This window comes from Hirundo rustica, chromosome Z, assembly GCF_015227805.2.
Source record: "Hirundo rustica isolate bHirRus1 chromosome Z, bHirRus1.pri.v3, whole genome shotgun sequence".
Lineage (NCBI taxonomy): Eukaryota > Metazoa > Chordata > Aves > Passeriformes > Hirundinidae > Hirundo > Hirundo rustica.
The window spans coordinates 35721933-35731651 of NC_053488.1; positions in this window are offsets into that span (position 1 = coordinate 35721933).

Consider the following 9719-nt stretch of genomic DNA (forward strand, 5'->3'; position numbering starts at 1 on the left):
TTGGAGGGATGAAGACACTGATTGCTTTGAGCAGAAAAGAACAGCAGAAAGCTCTACTCTGAAGTCTACAGCTTTTATATAGCAGATACATAGGCAGATATATACCAGGTACAATAGGAAATTTTGAAGGTATTGTAAAACATCAGCATAGTTCAGTAAGCCAGCCAAAAAAGCCGTGTTATAATAGGAAAAAAATAACTATTTGTTCTCAGGGTATTTCATACAGGATGTTCAGGAAAGAAGATGCTCTAGCATCATTCTATTAGCCTGATTCAGGTTCTTAATGTACCATTGTCTTTAAAATGTTAACAGCCTGAAAGATGGGGGGCTGTTTGGAAATGATGTTGTCAAAGAAGGATAGTATGTGTGTGTATTTGAGACAAAGGGAGAGAAGTTCAAAGCTAGGAATAAATTAAGCCTAGTCAAGTAGACTTTTAGAAATCCAAAAAGTACTGAAAGAAAAAATGGCTAAAAACCACAGCAACCATGCTTTCATACTAGGAAATACGTAGTCTTATGCTCCTAGTAAGCTAAAAACCGGTAACTGACAGTTGCTTTTTTAACTAGAATTCAGTGATGACACAGACCTTTTCCAACTCAGCAGTAAAATACATTTATATATAAACAAATTAATACCAGAAATTCCTTCTTTTCTTAATATATTCAATGACCTATGGGTTTATGTGGGAAAGAGAACGGTTCTTACATATTAAGACCTTTGTGTTAACTTCCAACTGTTGCACTACTCCAACTCTGAAAACACAAAGTCCTGGAATGATGTCATGTGCACACATTGTTACACTTCCCAAACAAGTCTTTTGCCCAGAAATTACCATACCAAGTTTTGCCAGAAACTTCATGTTAACTTATTAAACATCTAACTCTTTCACAAGTAATCAGCCTCAAAGATAACTAGAGGCAGGGCATTTCCATTGTAATTGTGCCAAATTTAAGAAATTCCTACTTTCCTACATGGTGCCATTGAACATTCATAGCTTTCTAGAAGTAGAACCATAGTACTTTGCCAAGAGGAGATGGGTCTGTATCTTGAAAACAATTTTACCATAAAAGACTATCATACAAATGGACCTGCTGCTATCAGCAATAGGAATCTGCAATAACATTGCGATGAAGTATTTACCTATGAAAATACACTTGCATTTGTGAATAGCTACAGCTGCAGTTTGCTGGCCTGTTTTTTGGGGTTTTTTTTTTTTTTTTTTTGGTAACATTCATTTCCTTAATGTTACAGGTAAGTTGTATCACTTACAAGCTGGAGCCTTAATTTCTTCCAATGAACTTTTAAAAATCTATTATATTCAAGCATTTCCCAAAGTTAAGATGTTTTTTAAAGTCCCAAGGTTTCTGTTTCTTCAAAACATTATTTTGATGTAATAATGTCTCTTCTGGGAGCTGCAGTTTTGCTTTATAATGATGTCCCTTCCTCTGACTGCAACTGGTATTTTGTCTGCTGAACTCTTTGTAGTCCTCTTACATTTGCACAGAAACAAAGACAGATATTTCTTTGTTAATTGGCATATTAAAAATTTATTGTGCACTATGATGTTTAATATTTAAACACAATGTTTAATGTTTTCTGTTGCCATTTTTTTCCTAAAAACAAAACAAAACAAAAACAAAACAAAAACAAAACAAACAAACAAACAAACAAACCCACACAAAAAAACCCCACCTAAACAAGTATCATACTGAATGTTTTTCTTTTCCAGACTATTAGAGAACTTATTTTGAGTTAGCATTCAGGATAGATAACATCATTACATCAACATCAGTAATTTTTTTTTTTTTAAACTTGAAGATAACACTACATTTTTATTCCCAAGATAGCCAGCCTTGATATATTAAAGTACTGTAAAACAATCTGGTTTTTTACTTTTTCACTTCCTCTGAGGACTGTTGCTGGCATATAAAAAGGATTACCAATCTGCCACCTGAAGGGAGCCTACAAGAAATCTGGAGAGGGACTCTTTACAAGAGCATGCAGTGATTGGACAAAGGGCAATGACTTCAAAATGAAACACAGCAGATTAGATTAAATATAAAGAAAAAATTATTTACTGTGAGGGTGGTGAGGCACTGACACAGGTTGCCCGGAAAAGTTGCGGATGTGTCATCCCTGAAAGCATTTAAAGCCAGGTTGGATGGAACTCTGAGCAACCTGGTCTAAAGAAAGTTGTCCCTGCTTGTGACAGTTGGGTTGGAAGGAGGTGATCTTTAAGGTCCCTTCCAACCCAAGCCATTCTATTATATGCACCATTAACGTTAGACTTGAAACTATTTTACCAGGGAATTTTCCATTTCCTAGTTAATCTGTTAAATACTTTCCACCCAAAGCTTTGAGTCTACAAAGCACTAAATTCACTGGTGAGGCAGTTAAAAGCAAAGTCAAGATTTCAATCTTCCCGCTTTAAAGCAAAAAAAGCAGTATGTCACAATTTAAACCGAGAAAGACCAGAACATATTTTGAAGAAGAACCTGGGACATTTGCATTAACTATTCTTCTCACCCCAGGCTGCTTCTCTGTTTTTAAACAAATCAGCTGCAGCCTACTAGCTTTTATGGGCAACTCTAAGACTATGTTCTCCTGTCTGTGCACAAATAAAAAAATGCAAGTACAAAAAATTGTAATGTTACATTACTGCTCAACTTCCAAGGGACCTATAGAAGCACTGAGAAAAGTGCCTACAAAGCTGTTTCATTCAAATATAAACTGTCAAGATGGATCAACAAGATATTAGAACAGGCCAAACCCATAAATGTTGACCTTTTTTTTTTTGTCTTAATTCACCTGTGTCTCACCCAGTCCTGCAACTGGTCTAAAGAATTTTCCATGCTCCATAGCCTTTTTCCACTTGCTTGGGGTTAAAGTCATAGGATGAAGCTTACCACCCATATTCTGCTCTCCACAGAAAGGGTGACTGGGCATTGGAATGGGTTGCCCAGGGAGTTGGTGGAGGCACCATCCCTGAAGATGTTTAAGAAAAGATTGGATGCAGCACTCACTGCCATGATCTAGATAAAAAGGTGCTGTTTTGTCATAGGTTGGACTAACTGATCTCAAATGTCTTTTCCAATCTAATTCATTCTGTGATTATTATTTCAGAGGATGAGTCAGATGACTCAACTGGCAGATCTTTACTTGTCAAACAGGTCCTGCTTTCTCTTAGTTGACCAATTTTTCTTTGCACCATTCTTAGCACCAGAAGTTCTTATTGGGGCTTTTCACTGTACCATAGGAAAGCATAATTCCCCTTCTTTGTGTTTTGTTTTGTTGTTCGGTTTTTTGTTGCTGTTGTGGCGTTGTTGTTGTTTTGTTTTGTTTTGTTTTGTTTTGTTTTGTTTTGTTTTGTTTTTAAAAAAAAAAAAAAGAGAGAGAGGGAGAGAAGGATTTAAAAAAATGTTAGATTTTTGATTTGGGGCTTTACTCTGGCTATTTTTCCACAGAGAGCCCTTTTCATTTCAAATCTATGGACCTTCTCAAAAAATGAGTTTTGAGCTGGAAATAACTTTTGTTGCCATTACTCCTTTGTAATCTTAAATGTCCCTTCTCTTATATTCTCTTTGCCAACCCATCAATATATAAGAAAATCACTGGGCAGATATTCCAGCTAAACTATAGAAGTTCCATCCTCAGAACTATTTTCACAATTCCACAGCTGAAGAAAGCTGTGATACTTACTTTTCAAGATTATTTTATTCTTTTACACTTAATCAGTATCTCAGTTTGTCCTAGATTTGCTTGTTCCCTGCTCACAGTCATGCTTGGAAACAAGGATTGTTTTGTAGAGTTAGATTCATGAATCTGGTAAGTTATGCAAGAAAAAGCTGTTTATTTAAAATCAAAATAGCCAGGAAATATAATGCCAAGCTGCAGTTCAGTGACTAGGAAAGGAGTTTTATTTGCAGACATTATCTTAAGTAAATATTGAAGGTTTGTTGTACCAGAAGAACTATTAGGCAGCTGAAGAGGCACTAGATTCTGAACTCTCCCCTTTCCAGAGAACAAAAACTTTTTTTCTGGTTCATAGCTGATTGCTATTTTTTATTAATAAGCAGTAATGTGTTGTGTTTGGTTTAGTTAGGGTGGTTTTTTGTGGTTCTTTTGTTTGTTTGTTTGTTGTTGTTGGTTGGTTGGTTTGGGTTTTTTGTTTTTTGTTTTGTTTTAAACAAACAAACAAACAAACAAACAAAATATATATATATCATGTGTAAAACTTCTTTTTATAAAGTTGGAGGAAAATCCTGAAAAGGTGATCAAAAATTTCATTCTAAGAAGGGTCTGGCAGGAGTGTTATACAGAAACAAAGCCGTTTGTTTGATTCAGAAGCAAAATTTGTGCAAAATTAGAACAATAACTCACTAGACTTCAAATGAAATCATATGTTGTTAGCAGAGTAGTGATATGATAGGTCACATTCTGTTATTTGTCTCTTCAGACTCCTTCTTATATTTGTCAATTATTGTTTCTCCCATGGTGTTTCTTTTTAACATACAATGAGGTGATACACTGTTGATGACCAGGCAATGTTAGAGAAAAATTATAAAATAGCAGATGTGAATCACTAGGCAAATGCCTTACAAAGGAGATTTATTTTAACATATTCAACTGCATCATGATTCTAACTACAATAGGCAGCCTCAAATCTAATATGTGATTTTAATTACCGGGCATCAGATATTTTTGTTTTTCCCATGTTATTAAAGTGCATATAGATAGAAACATTCTGTTGTGCATGCTGTTTAATACCTCACCTGTGGCTATGCACCACCCAGTGACACAAGAAGATGCTAGGCTCACTACAGCAGTCAGCCACCATCTGAAATGAAATCTGGAATATAATGGATCTGTCTTTGCTTAGTATTCACATTCAAAAGTCATTTAGTCACCTTGGTTTCACTTCATTTTAAAAAGAAGAAAAGAACCTCAATCTTGCAATGGAGGAACACTTAGAAACCTCTTGAAGTACCCCATGCATAGTCAGTGTTTGAGTAAGGGGGAAGCAGCATTCAACAGCACCAGAAGGGTCATCCATGCTCACCTCACACACTTGCTCTATACGTACAGTATCATGTTCAGTGTGTGGCTCTGACTGGACAGGCTCCAGACGACTGTGTGGAGAAGTTCCAAATGCTGAATGGGAAGGGTCTAGCTGTCGATGCTCATTTTCCCCAGAAGAGGTAGCATTTTCCAAGTAGAAGAGAAATGTACTACACTAAATTTAATTTCGAACAAAGCTGGCATAAATGTATCAACATCCATTAAAAACAATATGCTAGTTGGAATTTTAATAAGGTCCCCAACAAATCAAATTGAATATGCTCTCAAAATATCTACCCAGGCTGGTGTATATGCCTAGGTGCATTACGAGTATTTTGCTGTAAGTACTATTAATAATGTTTTTATTAGGATAATTGATTGATCATACCCAATGAATCAGCTCAGCTTTAGAGGGAACTGAATTTATAAAAAAACGTTGCAGTGTGAATTAGAATGAAAGGTATACAAACATTCATTTCTCCAGAAATACTCTATGAAATAATGAAAAGCATATATAATTTTAGTAACTCAATTCTGAACCCTAAGCATTTGATGTAAGAATTTACCCTTTTATCCTTTGTCCAGTATCTACATGTGAATGGCCTGTATTTAAAGACAAAAAGGACTCAAGGAAACCAACTTCCCGAATAAAACACTAGTCTTTTGAAGGAACTAGCGCTGACTCCTGAAGAAAGTATGCCCTCTACTGCTTGGTTAGAGAGCTGCTGCATAGCAAAGGAATTCAAAGGAATTCAAAACTTTGGAAAATACACATAACAAAAAATATCATTATTATTAGTTTTGTTGTTGCTGCTGTTGTTAACAACAACAATAATAATAAACTATATCTCTGAAATATTAGGAGATGTTATATGCTTATACAAAACCAAATGTTCTTTAAATTCATTTCTATCTGCTCTACTGTTCATTTTTCATTATATACCTACAGAGCACAGCCCAAACATCTTACCCTAAACAAATATATATGTGGAATATTTTCTCTGTAATATTCAAATGAATAAATTTTAAAGTATCTAATGTATTTACTTTCAGTAATTATTTTGGCACACATTTTCCTTAAACTTTATGTATTTGCTGCCTGTCCTCAAACTTAATACACCTCACCTTATTAATGTATACAGTCTCCTTCAAAGACACATGTATATTGTTTGTCCACAGTGGTTTACCTTTGAAAATCACCCTGCTGAAAATCTTACATCTCTAAAACATTCACAGCGTTCAATTTTGAGGCGTGCTACCACACAGAAGTGCTCTAAAGCATCATCAGGAAACAGCAGACACATACATGCTGATTTGATTTACATCAGCAGAGGAGAGGCTGATGAGTGTTACTCTAGACACTTACCTCAGATCTGATTCTGTTTTCTATCAAAATTGTTCCTAAGGAGACCCTGTATTTTCTTAAAGCAAATGTTCAGAAGCAGGCTCTAAACAGTCACCAACTAGGATCTCCAGCAGCATATATTTATCTTTTTCCTGCCATTTTTCCACTCACTTATTTGGCTGTCAAAGTAAGTAAAGAGAAAATCTAGGGATGTGCATAGTAGGCTCATTTTTGTCTCTCTAGTAGGAGTTATTTTGATTGTACAACACTAAAAATACAAATTCAAGGACAGTTTAGTTTGTGGCTGTTTAAAAGCACATAAATGATGAATATCTGGAATATATGATCCTTTCTGTTTCATTCTCATCATCCATTCTCATAGCACGAGCTCTTAGGCAGTGTGGGAATTTAAAAAGTTAATCCTAAAACACCAAGGGATTGTATCCCCAGCAAACACACCTGAAACTACAGCTTTGTCTCACCTGGCCCTAGATACGGAAAAGCAAACAAATTCATGACTTTAAAATATATATTTTTTTTCTGCTAGATATGAACTTGAATTTTCCTTCTTTTCCAATGTCACACTTACAGTATCTGGAAAAAGGCATGGTCTGGAGGGAAGACACTGTTTTCTCAAATGGAGAAACATACAGGTTTAAGACCAGGCTATTAAGTTGGCTAGTTCTACATTAACTGAGAGAAACTTGCAATGTATACTGTAAGACTAAAAATGAGAAAAGGAATTTCACATCAGATATCACATGAGCCAGTATTGTCCAAACACTTTCAGGTGCTAAACAATAAGACCACAATTTCTAGGAAAATAAAATATATGTTTCAACTCTTCAAAAATAAAACAGAAAATTTTAATTACTTAAAGAAGGAATGATAGGCATGTATAATCTCATACATAGAACAGAATTCAGTTGAACAAACTTGATTCAGTTCAGAATTCACTACAGAACTTGATTCAGTTTCATGTAAAAACAAAAATAATCCACAGTTTTATGCCAAACATGCCAAGAACATAAAGAAAAAACAACTTATTTAGAGACATCTCAGGAATTCCCCAGCCTCTCTGTTAGAAAATTACTTAATTTTGAGAAGAAAGGAACTACTAACTATGCAAACCTTCATTAATGTATTGACCAAAGTTGTTACAGTATATAAAAGGACTAACTCTCAATTCCAGATTAATTCAACATTATACTTCAATTTCAACAAGCAATGGCAGATACAGCTACCATCGTGGTTATTCATGGATGCTCTGTGATTATTTTTATGTACATATTTTCTGCAGTTATTCTTATGTTCTAGCCATGAAATGACCTGATATTTTCAAGAACACTCTTCCCCAAGCCTGCATAACAGTAACAACAACAGTAAGAATGACTACAGCAAGTGTGCACAAAAGATTTTACTGTTCTTCAGCTTTTCCTATTAGACCCACACATGCACCACTTGGATGGATAGATGTTTGTCATAGTAATAATAGAGTATGTGCAAACATTTGCACATTTTCAGATCAACAAACACACTCAAAATTTTACCAGTCCAAGAATTTTTACCTTTCTCTGAGGATAAGTAATTGAACTGAGTGTTCAATTTTCAGCAGTAATAAACAAAAAAATCTCATTAATATACTGCCCAAGATAAAATACATCATCTCCTAAGTAGAATATATTATCAAATACTTTTTATTTTCTATGAATATATACAAACTTCATGTGCATTTGCCCACAAATACTATCCATTGCATGCAAGTATACACATATGTGTGTGCATACATATCTATATATTTATGCATGGATGGATGGATGATTTTTCCATATTAAGAATCAAGGATTTTGTAGTGTGCTGATGCAGCACTGAAATGAAAAACAAGATTGCAATGACAGCAGTCCTATTTTTCATTGCTGCCAGGACTAAACCTAAAGGAAAAACGATTGTTATCCAACCTATTCCTTCCACTGGGTGTATCAAGAACATCAGCTGTTCCAGAAAGGACTGTAACTCAAAAATATTCAGGCATGTTTAAGAAACAACATTCTTCTGTGTTCATACAAAATAGTGATCACTGAAAGCATTTTTTCGTGAATTAGAAAAAAAAATAGAATATTTTTATTATTTTGTTTCTAATTTAAAGTTTCTTTATAAGCACATCCTCCAGTACAAATTAATTTATGCATTTCCACAAAAAACATATCAGCAGTAATGATAAGCTTGTTTCTCTTAAAGCTGTCCTCAACTAAGCATCAAAATGTATTAAGAGTGATCTAGAGTAATCAAATTTAAACTAACATAATTCATAAAAGTGGAAGATCCCTAACATAGTAAGAGAGAAATTATCATTCTGAAATAATTCCAATATGAAAGGTTGTTTATTTAATTCTCTACTAGCAGAACTACAATTGAAAAAAAAAAAAAATAGGTCAAGACTGGCAGTAAAATTAATCAGCAGCATTATTGAAGTCACATAAAAAGACACTGCATGCTTATAAATTTTGCTATTCTGGCTTAGAGAATGGCACATAACAAACATCTTGAAATACCTGAAGGCCATTAACTACAGAATTTCAAATAATTACTTAGTATTGCACAGGCAGTATAATTAAAAATAGTGGGATAATAGTAGACAGAGAGGGAAAAGCTTCTTAACCATGAAATCTGTACAGAACTGAAACAGCTTTCTTAACAGGGAGATCTGTTGCTCAAGTAATCTGAGTTAGAATGCAGAGCACACATGAAAAAACCCTATAGGGAATGCTCTGCATTGCTTTGGCAATAAACCTAGTATGTCTTTCAGCTATAATTTGTATGATTTCTTGGGTTTGGATATAAACCACATGGGAACACAAGTCAAGAGTTCATTTAACTATTGTTTTTGATTGAGCTGAGTACCATATGGTGCAATACAGGCAAGCTGATGAACTGATATAAAGTCAATGTTAAGTTATGGAGACACGTGTATTCCTGTCAATATTTTGGCCTAAAAATGCCACCCCAATGTATAGAATAACTAGATATTAAAAAAAAAAAATAAAAATAAAAAAAAATAAAATATACTGGCAGCATCAAGGATTCTTCAAAACCTTCTTCACATATTAATCATTCCAAAACCTTCATGTTTCCATCACTGTCAGAGCTAGCCTTCAAACTATCTGTAGGGAGCTCTATAGAGGCATGCTAGAAAAAACCAAGTGAGGCTTCCTACCCAGAGGTTGTGTCCATATTCTACCTGGCAACAACTGAGTGATCCAAATGAGTGACTTAAGGCAGACCAAGTTGTCTTTCCTTTCTGATCCTCTCTTCCTC